Source organism: Oryx dammah, unplaced genomic scaffold (genome assembly GCF_014754425.2).
Source record: "Oryx dammah isolate SB20612 unplaced genomic scaffold, SCBI_Odam_1.1 HiC_scaffold_25, whole genome shotgun sequence".
Lineage (NCBI taxonomy): Eukaryota > Metazoa > Chordata > Mammalia > Artiodactyla > Bovidae > Oryx > Oryx dammah.
The window spans coordinates 100,899,631-100,916,022 of NW_024070209.1; the positions used below are offsets into that span (position 1 = coordinate 100,899,631).

The following is a 16,392-nucleotide window of genomic DNA, read 5'->3' on the forward strand; positions in this document are numbered from 1 at the left end:
TTTGAGGACAATAATTTTCTTTACATACTTACGAAAGCAAGCTGAAGGTTCTCTGACATTTTCTGACCTGGCACTGTCTGTAAAGGGCACAGGTTAACAACATTTAAGAAAAGATCACGTACAATATATAAATCATGAAGATTCCTGGGATATTGTTTGGTCCAGGACTTCAGATTCAATACCATTATTACCAAGAAAAGAAACTCCTTTTTTCTTTCACTTCCGCACCATCCCGGGCTCCAAAGGCACCGTTAAAATGCCAACAAAGGCATTTTTGGATCTACAATCATTTGACATTTTTTCCAAGAAAATTCAAATTTGAACAACTTTGGTAAATTTAGAGTCTTGTGAAGTACCACCCGCCTCCCCTTCCACTCCCCTAAAAAGGGCAAGAAAATTCATCATCAAAGGTTACCCCTCCATCGAATGTCATCAGAGTGTGGTATTTCAGCACACACATTTATGTATATAAATCTCCAACTGTTCTGAGATCGCCACCATCACTGGCATAACCGGATGAATTAATAATGGAACGGCTGCCTCCCTAAACTCCTTTTTATTTTCTCTTCATTTCTGTTGGTGTAACTGAGACCCTCGGTGTTCCACGGAAGCCTCTGGATTCTGTGTGGCCCAAAAGCAAGAGGAAGACACTTTCTTCCCCTTCCCACATCAGCCCCCCACCCCACTCAAGAATTCAAGGACATTCATAACTTGGTGATTAAAAATACACCACTTTTATTCCAGAAGTTCAATCGTAACACATTCCCTTCTTTAAAAATTTTATAGCGTCTACACTTTCAATTTGGGATTTCTCATTCATGCTAGGTGAGCCTCTTATGTTCTATATTAAATGCAAGGCATGTGTGATCAGTACTATTAATAATATAACAGTGCCAATCTCAGCAGCAGCAACACAGCACCAGCACACAGCCCCGTCTGAACAGACGTGGAATCCTGAGCACCACTGCAAACTGATTAAATGCATGGGAATAAAGTTCGCAGCTGACTGCTCTGCCCTCCCCAGCTGAAGGATCAGGAAGACTTTTTCCCTTCTTTCCCAAAGGCACAACGTATCATTAGCTCTCATAAATATAAACAGATCTGAAACAGAAAACAAAAGATTACCTTTATTAGATTCAAGGAAGACAGGAAAGGTGAGCTTTAAAGTGTTCATGGACAAATCGAGATGACAAATTAAGGTCACCAAAGTCACCTATTATGATTATGATAGTAAAACAGAGCCCGGTTCTCACTTCGCCAAGAACCAGTTTCCTGACAAACCCTGCCCTTCACTTCGCTATCATCCCAGTACTCTGTCCGAGGATGCAAACGGGGAAATGTTCTCTAGAGACGTCTTTAGAAGAAACCAAGGTATACCTCACTCCGAGGTCCAAAGACGGCTAAACATGAGCAAGTGGTGGAGAACAGAATCTCAAAACAATAGCCTGGGGCTCTGCTATCTTGCCGTGAAGACACTGACCGGCACCCTCTTGCTTCCTCAACAACCCCACGCACAAGTCCACTTAGGGATGGCTCCTCCCCTTGCCTGCAGTGGATTCAAGCAGAGCCCCTGGCTGGGTGCTGTCTGTGGCTGCCACCCTTCTCCCATCTGGCCACGAGCACAGGTCAGTGAGGAAGAGGCTCAAGGCAGGAGGATGTCACATACAGGGTTGGGTTTGTTGATTTACAATGCCATTATCATAAAACATCCGACTGCTGTGAGTAAAAAATAGGGACTGTTTATGCTGAGCCTTCAGCTCTTAAAACTACCAGTGAAGGTGGCCTAGTTCGTTCACAGCATGATAAACTCACCACAGCGCACAAGTGCACGCACATACATGCACCCTTATCTCAAACGCGCATCACAGGAAAGACAAATCAAGATTCCTGGTCTGGACTTCCATGGTGGCGCAGTGGATAAGAATCCATCTGCCGCTGCAGGAGTCTCGGGTTCGATCCCTGGGCCAGGAAGACTCCACATGCTACACAGCAACTGAGCCCGTGAGCCACAACTCCTGAAGCCCCGCACTCTAGGGCCTGCGAGCAGGAACTACGAGCCTCTGAGCCACAACTACTGAAGCCTGCACACCTAGAGCCGTGCTCCGCAGCAAGAGAAGCCGCCGCGATGAGAAACCTACACACCACAACGAGGAGGAGCCCGGCTCACCACAACTAGAAAAAGCCGCACAGCAACCAAGACCCAGCAGAGCCAAAACTAAGTAAAACAGATTTTAAAAATAAACAAAAAGCTCACCTCATCAGGTGAGGACTGAGGCCCACCCAGGAGACTCTCCCATAGGAAGACTCCTAGTCTATCACAGATTTAGAGAGTGAACTTACGTTGCTGGAGATGATGTGGAGTAGGGATAGTTAGGGAGTTTGGGGTGGACATGGACACCCTGCTGTATTTTAAATGGACAAGCAACAAGGACCTACTGTACAGTGGGGAACTCCTCTCAATGTTAGGAGGCAGCCTGGATGGGTGGGGAGTTTGGGGGAGAATGGATACATGTGTTCACCTGAAACTATCACGTATTAATGAGCTGATTCAAAATAAAGTTTCAAAAAAAAAAAAAAGACGGAAAGTCTATACAACTTATGAAACAATACTAAGTGTCCAGTGTATGCCAGACACTTAATCCTCATGACTCAACAATGGAGGTGTTCTCACAAACCCCACTTCACCTTTAAGGAAAGAAGCTGAGGAAAGTGAAGTCACTTGCCTAAAGTCACATAGCTGATTTCAGGTCCAAATGAACCCAACCCTGCAAGTTTAACTACTAAGCTACACTGCCTCAGTAAACAGAATTTCACTCACTCAGTACTGAGTGATAATAATAAATATGGACTGTGAATCCAGTACGCTTAGCACTGCTTTAGTACAACACTGGGAATAAAGCAATGAACGAAGCCAACTCCCATCCTCATGGAGAGAACATTCCAGAGGGGGTGTGAGAAAGACAAAGAACAAAAGGAGTAAAACCCACAGGGTGATAAACGTGATCGTGAGCAAGGAGAAAAATGACACGGAGAGGCGGATGGGGGCAGCTTGGAGGCTGCAACGCTAAACAGGGTGGGCTAGGAAGGCCCCTCTGAGAAGGTGCCATCTGAGCCAGGACCTGAAGGGCACCCCGGCATCTCTAAGGTGGCCTGAGAACTGGGACAGAAAAGGAGACGCACTCGCAGTCTACCTGGCACCCTGGCAGGAAGAACTCCAGGGGGAGCCTTTCTCAGGACAGCTACGCATCACCCGTCACAGCTTCCAGCCCGAGGGCACCCATGGGTGCTGAGGTCTCTGGCTTCACCGTCACCACCCGAGACTCTGACCCTGGCTGGTCCTAAGCCTGGTCCTCCTCCGTCTCCAACTCCACACGGAGTGCTCCTTCTGACACTGCTCACCTCTCACTCCGACCACACTTAGGCACATGCGGGTGAGGATGTGGTCATGCACCTCCGTTCGCCCACTGGATTAACAAAGAGCGGAAGACTAGGTAAAATCGAGCGTGAGGGGGAAAACCAGGCACCTGGTCTCTGTTGGTGGAGAGTGTAAACGGGCACAATCACCCTGAAGGGCAAGTGGACAGGGTCTATGGAAATAGTAAATGCAACTCACTGGACCTCCAGGCACACACTAACACACCAGAGCGCCTGCTGCGGTGAAGACTGGAAATAACCGGCACTCCCTCTGCGGAGAGCTGGGTGTGGTACCTCCACAAGTGAAGTCACTCAGTCGTGTCTGACTCTGTGCAACCCCATGGACTGCAGCCTACCAGGCTCCTCCGTCCATGGGATTTTCCAGGCAAGAGTACTGGAGTGGGGTGCTATTTCCTTCTCCAAGGGATCTTCCTAACCCAGGGATCGAACCCGGGTCTCCTGCACTGCAGAGAGACGCTTTACCATCTGAGCCACCAGAGAAGCCAGTACTTCCACAGAGGAGACTCTAGATAAGCAGATGTTTAAGAAAAGATGAGCTAAAAGCAGTGAGGATGAAACACTAGTCTTTCCGAAGAAGATGTCTGACACGGATAGTGGTCATAAATGAAGGTCCCCTCATTCCTGGAGGAGGAAAGGGTCAGGACACAGGCTATGCACTCTTCAGTGCTTTAGCAAAAAATAAAGTGATAATATGCATAAGGACAAAGAGTGAATGTGCTGAATCCAGGTGAGTATGCAGAGTTTAATGCACTATTATTCCTTACAACTCTTCTGAAAGCTGGAAATATTTTCAAAGCAGAACATTTAAGGGAAGCGTCATGGCCATGGCCAGGCATCACTAGCAGAAAGCATTACAACACCCAGACAAGCGGGGGTCCCTTCAAAGAGACGCGGCGTCCAGGCGGGTACCCGAAGCCGGCTGAGAAGGGAAGGGAGTGGAAGACCTCTGCATGGCAGTAACCGGCCCACAGCTTCAGTCAGCTAGTTGGCACGCCATCCCCTGGCCCAGCCTGAGAGGCAACAGAGTAAGTTTCAACTCAGGTTCTGGGTCAGTGGCCATGCAGCCCACCCTCCCGCCCACCCGTCTTCTCAGTCCAGCCCAGCAAGAGCGGACACTGATTGATGGCTGTGAAGGGCCTGCAGACTCCTCAGAAGAAAAAAGGAAAACATTGTATTTGTGTGCTGGATTATTTAAAGTAGGAAAAAGAGATGTTTTAGAAACACCTGAAAAGGCCAGAGAACAAAAATTTTATCTAGTTAACAATTAATACATAAGAACACCTCATTTTCCCAAGCATCTAGATGCACTCAAAATACAGGTCATTTGGTTTATGTGTTAACTGTGTTTTAACTGTATTGGTAATTCGTACGTCAGGAGGGCCAACATTCCCTGGTTATTAAGAATGAACATGATGTTAACAGTTTGGATTCAAACCTTGGCTCTGCCCTTTATGACCTGAAGGATCTTAGGGTAAGTGATTTAACCTCTTTTTTAACCCCAGTTTCAAAAACATATAATACACATAATTTCATAGGGTCGTCTGTGAAAACGGAAACACACCATTTGCTGTATAAATAGTACTGACTCTACTTCCAAGTATAGTGCTGGGTGCTAGGGATGTGGCTGTGAGCCTCATGGAGTGTACAGCCCGTAAGGATTTTTGCTGTTCGGTCACTAAGCTGCGTCCAACCCCATGCTGCAGCACGTCAGGCTCCTCTGTCCCCCACTATCTCCTGCAGTTTGCTCAAAGTCATATCCACTGAGTTGGTGATGTTATCTAACCCTCTTATCCTCTGTTGCCCCCTTCTCCTTTTGCCTTCAGTCTTTCCCAGCATCAAGATCTTTTCCAATGAGCTGATCCTTTGCATCAGGTGGCCAAAGTATTGGAGCTTCAGCTTCAGCATCAGTCCTTCCAATGAATATTCAGGGTTGATTTTCTTTAGGATTGACTGGTTTGATCTCTTTGCAGTCTACGGGACTCTCAAGAGTCTTCTCCAGCACCACAGTTTGAAAGCATCAATTCTTTGGCACTGAGTCTGTAAGTATAGCTGGATATTAAATAGATAACTCCCAAACTAAAAACTCACAAGCTTTTGTGACAAATGCCTCAATAAAAAGGCCCCGTGCTAAAAGCTTAGGTCAGAAGGACATTCCCAACAGAAGGAACAGCATGTGAAAAAGCAGAGGTTAGGAGAGCTTGTGAAAGTGGAAAGAGAAAGCGTGTGTGAAATGTTTCCTGGCAGGGCTGGGAGCAGGGGCCCTCCACAGAGGGCAGCGGTGCAACCGACGCTGCTGGAGCAGAAGCACAACCTGACCACGGTATGCACAGAGTGCTCCATACACCATGGACACGGGGCAGCCTGATCACAGCACACATAAGCAGACTTGAAATGAGTGTCTTCTTAACGTACAGGTTCGCCATGTGCGGCGTGGCCATATTCTGGTCACTTTCTGACTGGGTGTCGCCTCCGGAATGAAAGCCTGAGCAGCAACAGCGGCATGAGGTTTTCCAGCCCGCGGCTCAGCTCTGTACCTGGGCAGCAGCTCCTTCAGTGCAAACTGCCCCAGGCACCTATACACACACACACACAAATGGGAGTAAGGTAGGCTTTGAGAACAGAGGTTCTAGCAGTTGAAAGACTAGTTGCTGGCATGCGAACAAACAGCAAGCCACTGAAATCTGCGGAGCGGTGGTCATTCGCATCTCAAAACCTGAAGCCTGGACGGTAGCAAGAACAGATGGCTCTTCTATGTGCAAACACTCCCCCAACAACAGGCTCGGCCGCCGTCGGGCGACGAGAGCGGACAGGAGCTGCCAGGCAGCGAGGGGGAGGACAGCGGTGCGCCACGAGGCTCCGGGGACAGTACAAAATGCCAATGGGCAAAACAGGCCTCCCGAGGAGCTGCAAAGGCAGGTTTCCTGCGCACAAGCTTTGGCTGACACAGAGTGTGTCCCCTCGCCGGAAAAGGGGAATGCAGCTCTCTGCAACCAGCAGTGACACGTCTCCTGCCTCCCCAGCACCAGCTAAATCGCGCCTCAAGCTGGGTGGGGGGAGGACAGACGAGTGACCAACAACTACAGTGCAAAGAATCCGCAGAAGTTCAGGCAGACGGATGTGACCTTTCACCTGGGACACGTGCTATGTATTTAAGAAAGAAAAGAAAAGGTCCGAAGAGAAGTGACTTCACCAAGGTGACATCTTCAATGGTTTCTTTCTTTCTTTCATTTCTTCAACAAATATTTATGGGACACTTTCCTAAAATGTGCCCTTGGGAGACAACAATGAAATCAAGAACATTTCCAAGAAGAGAAAGACAGGCAGTAAGTTCCTTTTTTTACAGCGAAATATCTGGTGTATGAGAAGGTGAAAACGTTATGGTTTTAACATGTGCAGGGTAGGGTGGCTGGAAGCGGGGGTGCTGCAAGGTCAAGTGTGATGCACACTGAGAAAGATGTGCAAATAAGGACACAGGAATGTGGGCTATTGAGAGGGGGAACAGTCAGCACAGGAGCTCTGAGGGGAGATGGGGCACGCCTGAGTGACCTGGAGTCAGGAAGGAGGCCAACAGCTGGAGCAGAGACAGCAGAGGAGAGGAGAAGCACGCAGCTGGGAGGGCTGGGGGAACACCAAGAGCACCTGGGCCTTTACTCTGGGACAGGCGGGAGGCACCGCAGGGCTTGAGGTAGAGGCACGACGTGTCTGGACTTTCCTTGCTAAAGCACACCCTGACTGCTGGTCAAGGCTGGGCTAGAGAAGCAGGAAGAGCCACCAAGCCCATGGCAGGTCCAGAACAAGAACATGAAGGTCAACCGGCTTTAAAAAGGGCTTCAGATTCAGTGGTAATGCTCTGGTCCTTTTACTTTCAACATGGACTTCTAAACTGCAAAGAATATCATAGATCAAAATAACTCCTCATAGATATAGAGTTCATGATTTTTGGATGGGAGGTGAACTTCTCAGGCTTCAAAAATACGAAGAACACAAACAGAACTATTAGCAGACTTGATGTGCAAATGCTTTAACTTTATCATCAAACCTGTCAGTTACTACATGAGTGCAGCGTGTCAAGTGCTTGGCTGAGAGGTGGGAGGACTCAGAGGCCAGTGGAGGGCATGGCTCCGGGGCCAGACTTCGAAGGGAGGCTCAGTCCACCTAGAATGAGAACAGTAATGACTGTACCTATGACTGAGGGCTGCTGTGGGGGTTCAATGTGGTACTTCACAAAAAACCTAGCCCACTGCCTGGCACGTGCCAGTGCTCAATAAACGGTGGCCACTCTCATTACCAGTTGCCACCGATAATGCAGTCCTCATTCAGGCCCCAGGCCACCGCACTAAGGGAAGAGAACGAGGTGGGCTCTCAGGGTTGGGGACATGGAGCTGAATCCCGCCTGGGCTGTCTGATATTAGAGGCCAGGCTGGGACCTGGCGGGGAGGCCTCCTTCAAGGGAGCAAACAAGGACACTGCTGTCCGAGGAGGAGGAAGAGGAACCGGGGAGCGGGTGTCTGCCGGAGCAGAGCCACCCCCCGTGCGGGACCCGCGACACGGGGTTCCACCGCAAGGCGTTTACCCAGGAGATAGCCTTCACCTCTGCGACCGCAGGTCCTGCCTCTCCCGCCTCTCTTCTGGCTCTGAAATGTCATGGTTCTGTTTTGGTTCTATTTCATAAGAACTTAGAAAGGTGAAAGCATCGACAAAGGGTAGAATAATTTGAGAAAGAGAAAACAGACAACAAGCATTACCCCCAGCACACTTTCTGGTGTGACAGATCTCACTCTGCTACCACACCCCTATCAACCATTACAGGTCACTTTTCAAAATGCTGTCAGATAGAAACTGATTACTCCTCGTGCTCACATCAGTCCTGACACGTGGGCCCGTCGACACCAAACAAAACCAGGCTTCTCAAGCCGTCAGAGCCTCATTCTCTTCCCTGAGGTAGGGAACTGAATTATTAAGAGATAAAAGCACGTGCCACCCCTTTTTGCTTTATTTCCTTATGGGAGGACAGCTGAAACCACACAAGGTAAGAGCCTCCATGGCAGGTGACTTAAGAACAGCCGTTTATAAACAGGCACAGTAAAGGCTGGCATGGAGGGGCAGGGCCGGGAGGGAGGGGGCGAGGGAGCCGCCCCGGAGGGGGTCACCTGATGGGAGGCTGCCGCACGGATGGTACAGGAAAGCTATAAATAAGACTGCAGATCTATACACTGGGCAGCAGTGTGAGGTGGCAAACAAGTATTCAGGCAGCACGTTTACCTGGAGCCGTGTCCTGAAGGGGGCAGACAGCAGGGCTTGACGACACCCAGGCCCGGCAGCCCGTTAGGATAAATCCAGATGGAGGACACGAAGGCCCAGTGAGAAGTATGAACAGTAACGACGTGTTCCACGGACGCAGCAGGTTTGCACTTCTTCCCGCCGGCACGTCCCTGCACACACACTCCCCTCCACACTCACACGACGGCACACATCAGGATTTTCTGGGAAGGCCAGGTGACATTTTTATTTCCCCCGTGTTTTGCCAATTTCAGAGATAACAGATGCCTACTGTAGTCTTCTTTCCTCTAGCAGAGAGTGGCTGAGAGAAGGATCTGTGGCCTGGAGCCAGGCTGTACCTGTGGTCAGGAGCCAGGACCCAGGGCCATAGGGGTTCCCGCATGACCCCGGGGGTGCCGCTCACCACTCGTCCGTGGAGCAGCAAAAGGCAGGACCAGCATTACTCGATGGACCAAACCAGGGGCACCGAAGAAGTATAAAAGGGAGGAAGGAGAAAGAACAAAACGAAGCGGTAGAAGAGGGGCAGAGAAAGAAACCCACGAAGAAGAAAAGGCAGGTCATGTGAGGGCCGCCAATGTCAGCACCCCTGCGCCTGGGCTGTGGGCAGGGCACCAGAGGGCAGAAATGGGGGATGCACTGACGGGGGAGGGGGCGAGGGGGCGAGGCGACGAGCAGAGAGCAGCGTGGGAGACAGTCACGAGGAGCCGGGCGGGAATGGGTCAAGCTGGACACACAGATGTACTCAGAGCGGGCGTCCTTTCCTCGCTCTCACGTCCGCCATGAGGTGGTGATCCAGAGGCGACTGCAACTGCGTGGACGCTGAGCTCCAGAAAGAACAAGGTGCAGAAAGCAGAGCAGAGCGGCACTGAGAGGGCACTGAGAGAACACTGAGCTTCTGAGAATCCAGCTCGGCGCAGGCGCGCGGCTGTCCTGAGACCTGAGTGCGGGGCCCACAGAGCTCAGCCTCACCCTCTCCTCACCCAGGGCTGCGGGCACCACCCCCCGGGGAATCGGCCAGCCTGCAGCACTCCTGTGTGTGTTGACAAAGCTCTGGTTGTGAGCTGAACCCCTGCTACTGAAAAATGTGCAGTCACAGGATTTGTGGACCAGAAAAAAAAGATTATGTTTTTAAATTTTAAAATATTCAGTGTGGCTTAAAAACTTAGGACTGAAGTCCAAATGAGTACTCTGTGGAGAGAAGAAAAGTGGGGAGAACTCAGTCCGAAGCAATTACATGCAGGCGCGTTCAGGGGGTCCGGCCTGTGGTGGCAGCTGCCACCGACTTTCTTCTTCTCAAGAATGCAAATGATTAAGATAGATTAAATACCTACTTTGCTTAAATACTCTTGATAATGAGTTTCTTTCCTTCTTTTAAGGGTGTTTGATGTTGGCAGTTGATGGATCTCGAGTTAAATTGTTTTAATTCAAAACAGCACCATCTGTCGTTAGGAGCCACTGGCTCAGGAGCAGGGGCTGCCACGGCACAGCGGAGAGCCGCGGAGGTGACGCAACAAAGGCCACGCACGGGGTGCGGGCAGAAGGGCAGGCAGCCGCGGACCAGGCACCGCAGGCGGGGAGGCAGAAACGCACCCCCTGTCTCAGCCAGGAGATCCAGGACTCGATTTCCTCAACAAAAAGAGGGCTGGCTTGAAGATGGTGATGATGGTGACACCGGCAATCCTGACTGGTAGCTAGATTCTCAGTGCACGCTGTGTGCCTGGCACGAGAGGAGCGCTGCACACAAATGACCTTACTTACACCCTCTCTGTACCTTGCGTAAACTCCTTATGTCCGAGAGTATGTGTACTAATGTCCCCATTTTACAGCTGGGCAAGTTGGGGTCAGAGAGGTTAAGTCACTTGCCCAAAGTCACACAGCTGAGAGCAGGAAAGCCAAGACAGGTATGTGACCCCAGAGACTGTGCTTGCAGCCACAAAACCATGCTGCCCAGCAGCCACTGAAGAGCCCATGAAGAGCCCTGCAATGCCATCCCTCCAGTATCCAGTGGCCACAATCTGCCTTTGCTCTGAGTGGTCACAGAAGCAAAAGCCAAGATGAGCACTAAGCAACTCAGCGCCTGGAACCTCAGCTCCAGGAGTGGACTGTGCTGCGCCCAGCAGGACAGCCAGACAGGCCTCGTTCCACTAGACGCTACCTTCAGTCCATGCCTGTGACCCGAATGCTGATGTGAGTTGTAAAAACGAACAAAACCTGAACTAGATGCAGTGGAAAATCCCCAGCGTTTGGTTTTTTGAGAGGCTCGCTAAGTATCTTCCAAGATATGCTTATTTACTTGGAGTCACAGCATCGACTATATAAAAGAGGTGACCGTGTTCCCATTAATCATGTGGACGTTACCTCAAGCAACCCTAGCTATGCAAACAAATCAGGGGGACCGTCAGCTTACTTTGTGAGGGTCAGGGTAAGTTGTCTAACATATGAAGTAGACAAAGGTAAAACTCTCAGTAATAAAAGCACTATCTCCAAACAACTTGAACTTAGTCTTCATAAATCTACACAGATAAAATTAGGATGATCAGGAGGACATCAGGCTCCCAAGAAAGTGAACAGAGAGTACAATGTTTCAAAAGAGAAAGAAAAAAATCACCATCTACTAGCAGCTCAAAATGTAGGTGCTAGTAACACAGTTATCTTTACTGCCAGACTCTGGGCAACTTGTTTCATCTTTAAGACTCCATTTTCCCATCTACCATCTTATTTAAAAACAAAAAATTGAGGAAGGGAACTCAAACTCCAGCACACTGCATAACGGCGTGTGTTGGGGGAGTTTGAGGGGGAGGGGCTCACAAGCACCCGGGCAGGAACTGACTTGGTCTCTTAAACTAGGAGTAGGTTAACAAATGTTCACTTTCCTATTATTTATGCATTTTGCATATGAATAGATTCATATTTTGCATATAAAATCTGGCATAATTTTAAAAAGAAGAAAAAAACCCTTCTGCCTACCTTAAAGTAAATGTAAAGTCGCTCAGTCATGTCCAACTCTTTGCCACCCCAAGGACTATACAGTCCATGGAATTCTCCAGGCCAGAATACTGGAGTGGGTAGCTTATCCCTTCTCCAGTGGATCTTCCCAACTCAGGAATTGAACCAGGGTCTCCTGCATTGCAGGTGGATTCTTTACCAATTGAGCTATCTGGGAAGCCCCACTGATTGCCCTAATGTGGAGAACAAATGAAAATATACACTATCAGACAAGAGTAAAAAGATGACTTCACTTAAAATTTAAGTTAGAGGTTTAAAAGGAAATGCTAATGGTCAGCAGAATATGACCATCTCCTAATGGTCAGCATAATTTACGACTTGGGAAGAAGGTTCTTGGCATGAGAGAACCAACAGTGGGCAGCGCAGTGGATGGATATCAATAAGAAAACTGAGAAACCATCCATGTGAAAGAGGGGCCAAAGCATGAATGAGCAAAGTGTGAATGAAGACACACAAACTCCAGTCTCTCCTGGGGAGCTGACGTGGATCTTCTCCCACTGATATCCAGTACTGACAAAAATCAGGAGAAACGGCATCCACACACACTGAGGTCCAGGGCATCAGTCAGGACTTTCCTTCTTCCCATCTGCTATTGTTTCCAAACTTCCATAATAAACCTGTTACTTTCATCATTTAAAATGTAATTTTTTTAAAAAAATGTAATTTTGTAAGTGATTCATGAGGCTACTGAAAAGAAAAAAAGGAGAGGACAAAGGGTGGATGAAGAGCCGGGAGGAGAGAAGAAAGGAGAAGAAGGCAGGGAGAACCTGAGGCTCCAGGCTTGGCAGCCAAGAATCTGGCACAGGTCACTAGCTCTCGGGCTCAGTTCTCTCCTCCGTGAAAGGACAACAAAGGCCTTTCCTGGCGGTCCAGCGGGTAAAATGCTGCACCTCCCATGCAGGGGGCCTAGGTTCAATCCCTGGTTACAGAACCAGATCCCACCTGCTGCAACTCAGAGCGCCACATGCCGCAGTGGAGATCGAGAATGCCACGACTAAGACCCAGGGCAGCCAAATAAAAATATTATTTTAAATGAAAGAATGAAAAGAGACAGGCAACAATGCGTCTGTCCGAGCTGCTCCTTGGTTGAGAAATAACACAAGGTGCCTAGCACAGAGTCTGAGAGCTTGCTGTTGCCCTTCAGGGGCTCAGTCGTGTCCGACTCTGTGAGCCCACGGACTGCAGGATGCCAGGCTTCCCTGTCCACTGTCTCCTGGAGCTTGCTCAAACTCATGTCCATTGAGTCAGCAATGCCATCCAACCATCTCATTTTCTGTTGCCCCCTTCTCCTCCTGCCCTCAATCTTTCTCAGCATCAGGATCTTTTCCAATGAGTCAGCTTTTTGCATCAGGTGGCCACAGTACTGGGGCTTCAGCTTCAGTCCTTCCAATGAATATTCAGGGTTGATTTTACAAGTGCACAACAAATGCTCTTTTTATTATTACTCCTACTTCTCACGGCTGCCACTTCTTCAGGGGTCTTTCACTAGAAACCCCAAAGGGAGACGGGGCTAGTGCTCAGGAGGTCTGTCCTCAGGGGCAAGGAGAGAGCAGGAGGACTGTGCAGGCTTTCTCTCCCCCGGGGCAGCTGGTCTATTGGCAGCCTTCTGCCCACTGCACCACATTTTTAGTTTGCAAGCTAACTTTGTTTCTAATTATCTGCTTTGCAGTTGGATCTGCTGACCTTACATCTGAAGGACAATCCTGTATCTGCTTAAATGATCAAAAACAGTGCACATTTTACCCACAAAGTCCATGGCTGGAAAATTACCTGTAGAACTGAGTCAAATGAAGACACTCATTTACTTTGTTTCATTTCTGGTCAGTTTTCATTTAATAAGGAGCATGCTATTAACAAGGCAAAAATAAAATTTATTTAATTCAGCAGACATGCATTAAACACAGGGAAAGGTTCTAATCAAAAGTATTATCTCACATCATACACTGAAAATATTTCTAGGTTGATTAGAGTTAAAAGTATGGAATCAAGTCACAGAAAAACATGGGAGAAAAAAGATATGACCATTTCCCAACCACTTTCTTCATTTAAAAGAAACACGAGACAAAAAAGAAAAAGACCAACAGATTTGACTAAATAAATACCTCTGTCGGTTAAAAAAAGAAAATATAATAAAATCTAAGGCAAACAACAATTTGGGAAGATATATGCAAAAATAAAAAAGCTTAATATTAATAGTGTTAAAGAAAAACAATGAAAAATATTTGCATAAAGTATGCCAAGATATGTGTTTAAGAATATTCCCTGTCGCATAATTTTTAAGTATAAAATAACCAGGCAATCTGTCCATCAACAGGAAAAAGTAAAATATAGAGGCTATATCCATACAGTGGAATAGCAAATGTATGGTGTTCATACATATGATCTGTATATTACTTAATGAAAGAGAATTATAAGGTGTTTACTTAGAACTATATTTTGGTTTTTTGTTTTTTCTGTTAATTACACAACACACATACACACACATACAAACACACAAAGGTCCTAAAGAACTATTCATCAAGCTGTTAATAATGCTCATAAACAAACAAACAAAAAAGGTTATATCTAAGTGGCAGGGGGAAAAGGGTGGGGAGGAACCCCACCCTAGCCATTCCCTTTTTACTTTTTAGAGCTCTATGTTTGTTTTGCAGCCACCCCTAACTGCTGGTCAACATCCATTCTCCTTTACTTTCTTAGAAACAGAAGCTCAAGCTTTTCAACAGGACCCACCGCTGCCCAGCCAAAAAACTATTTCTCAACAAGACTTACAGCTAGGTATAGCCAAGTGTCTAAGTTCTGACCAACAAACAAAATGTTTTGCCAGGTTCTGGGAAACCTGCTAGGAATGAGAGTGAGATGATGGCTGGAGCTCCAGCAGCCATGCCAGACAACTCAGAAATGGAAATGACACAGGGCACAGCAGCGAGACAAACGGAGCCTGAGCAAGCCCCCGGAGTTGGGCACGGACAGGAGGCCTGGCGCCCTGCAGTCCACGGGCTCACAGAGTCAGACACGACTGGGTGACTGGACTGAACTGAACCGGTCCCTGACAATACAGAGCTCCCATATCAACCATGGAATATTTTGCAAGGACTATGGTATTTACAGCCAATCCTGATCCTGAAACAAACAAATGTATACATCCAAACTTAGCAAGTGAAGAGGAGAGTGAAAAAGTTGGCTTAAAGCTCAACATTCAGAAAACTAAGATCATGGCATCTGGTCCTATCACTTCATGGGAAATAGATGGGGAAACAGTGGAAACCGTTTATTTTGGGGGGCTCCAGAATCACTGCAGATGGTGAGTGCAGTCATGAAATTAAAAGATGCTTACTCCTTGGAAGGAAAGTTATGACCAACCTAGATAGCATATTCAAAAGCAGAGACATTACTTTGCCAACAAAGGTCCGTTTAGTCAAGGCTATGGTTTTTCCAGTGGTCATGTATGGATGTGAGAGTTGGACTGTGAAGAAGGCTGGGTGCCGAAGAACTGATGCTTTTGAACTGTGGTGTTGGAGAAGACTCTTGAGAGTCCCTTGGACTGCAAGGAGATCCAACCAGTCCATTCTGAAGGAGATCAGTCCTGGGTGTTCTTTGGAAGGACTGATGCTAAAGCTGAAACTCCAATACTTTGGCCACCCCATGCAAAGAGTTGACTCATTGGAAAAGACTCTGATGCTGGGAGGGATTGGGGGCAGGAGGAGAAGGGGACGACAGAGGATGAGATGGCATCACCGACTCGATGGACATGAGTTTGAGTGAACTCTGGGAGTTGGTGATGGACAGGGATGCCTGGCATGCTGCGATTCATGGGGTCGCAAAGAGTTGGACACAACTGAGCGACTGAACTGAACTGATAAGTCATTTTGGAAAACCATTTGGTAATATGTACCAAGGGTGTTCCTGAAAGTTCAAATCACACATCAGACCCCGGTAAGAGTGAGCATCTTCCACTCTGCCTCTCCACTGACAGCAGCTAGAAAACCCAGACAGCACGTAAGGGGCTATGATCTGAGGATTCTGAGAGGTGGACAGCAGCAGATAAATTAAGGAGGAAGACCAGAATGCAAACTACCACTGAACCAGTGATGAGGGAACCATGTGTTTATTCTCCAACATCCCCAGCCTGAACTCAATGCTGCCTGAAACCGGAAGTGTGCATCAGCGGAGACTGAGACATTCAGAAAAGTTCTCTCGTCTATGCTCAATGAGTCAGGAAAGGGTCACCCAGTTCAGACAGTGGGCAAAATCGTCCCCTGTTGAACTTTCTCCTTCTCTCCTGTCCCAGTTCCTCTGCAATTGTAGCAGGGCCAGTGACAACAGCGTTAGTAGCTGCAATGGTGTAAAAAACAAACTTAAGAGCAGTCCATTTTCAAGAATAGTAGCTTTGAGGGCCAGCTTGCTGATGTAATAGCCAATGGCTGTTGAGGATTACAAAACTAGAAAGTCTGGGCAGACAATGGGAGGGCGAGATGCTGAGGATTTTCACACGGGTTCATTCCATTGGTGAATTTAAAACATAGGAACTGGATTAGGGTTTTGCGTGGGTTCATCCTATTGGTGAATTCAAAACTTAAGAACAGGAATAGGTGCGCAGGAAAGGAGGACACAAGATGTCAGGGAGGGGCCAGCCATAAAGAGGGAAGGAACAAATCTAGGCGACATCCGGGA

The 16,392-nt window shown here is 48.0% G+C and overlaps 1 protein-coding gene and 1 long non-coding RNA gene across 3 annotated transcripts in view; one reads left to right on the top strand and one right to left on the bottom strand.

Annotated features, from left to right (window-relative positions):
* MED27 (mediator complex subunit 27) overlaps nt 1-16,392 on the bottom strand; it is a 219,647-nt gene that overhangs the window by 169,581 nt on the left and 33,674 nt on the right. The gene's annotated exons all lie outside the window — the stretch shown is intronic.
* LOC120852115 lies at nt 1,327-13,558 on the top strand. Its single transcript, XR_005718478.1, has 3 exons — nt 1,327-1,678; nt 10,092-10,094; nt 13,547-13,558. It is a non-coding gene; the product is annotated as an uncharacterized LOC120852115 (long non-coding RNA).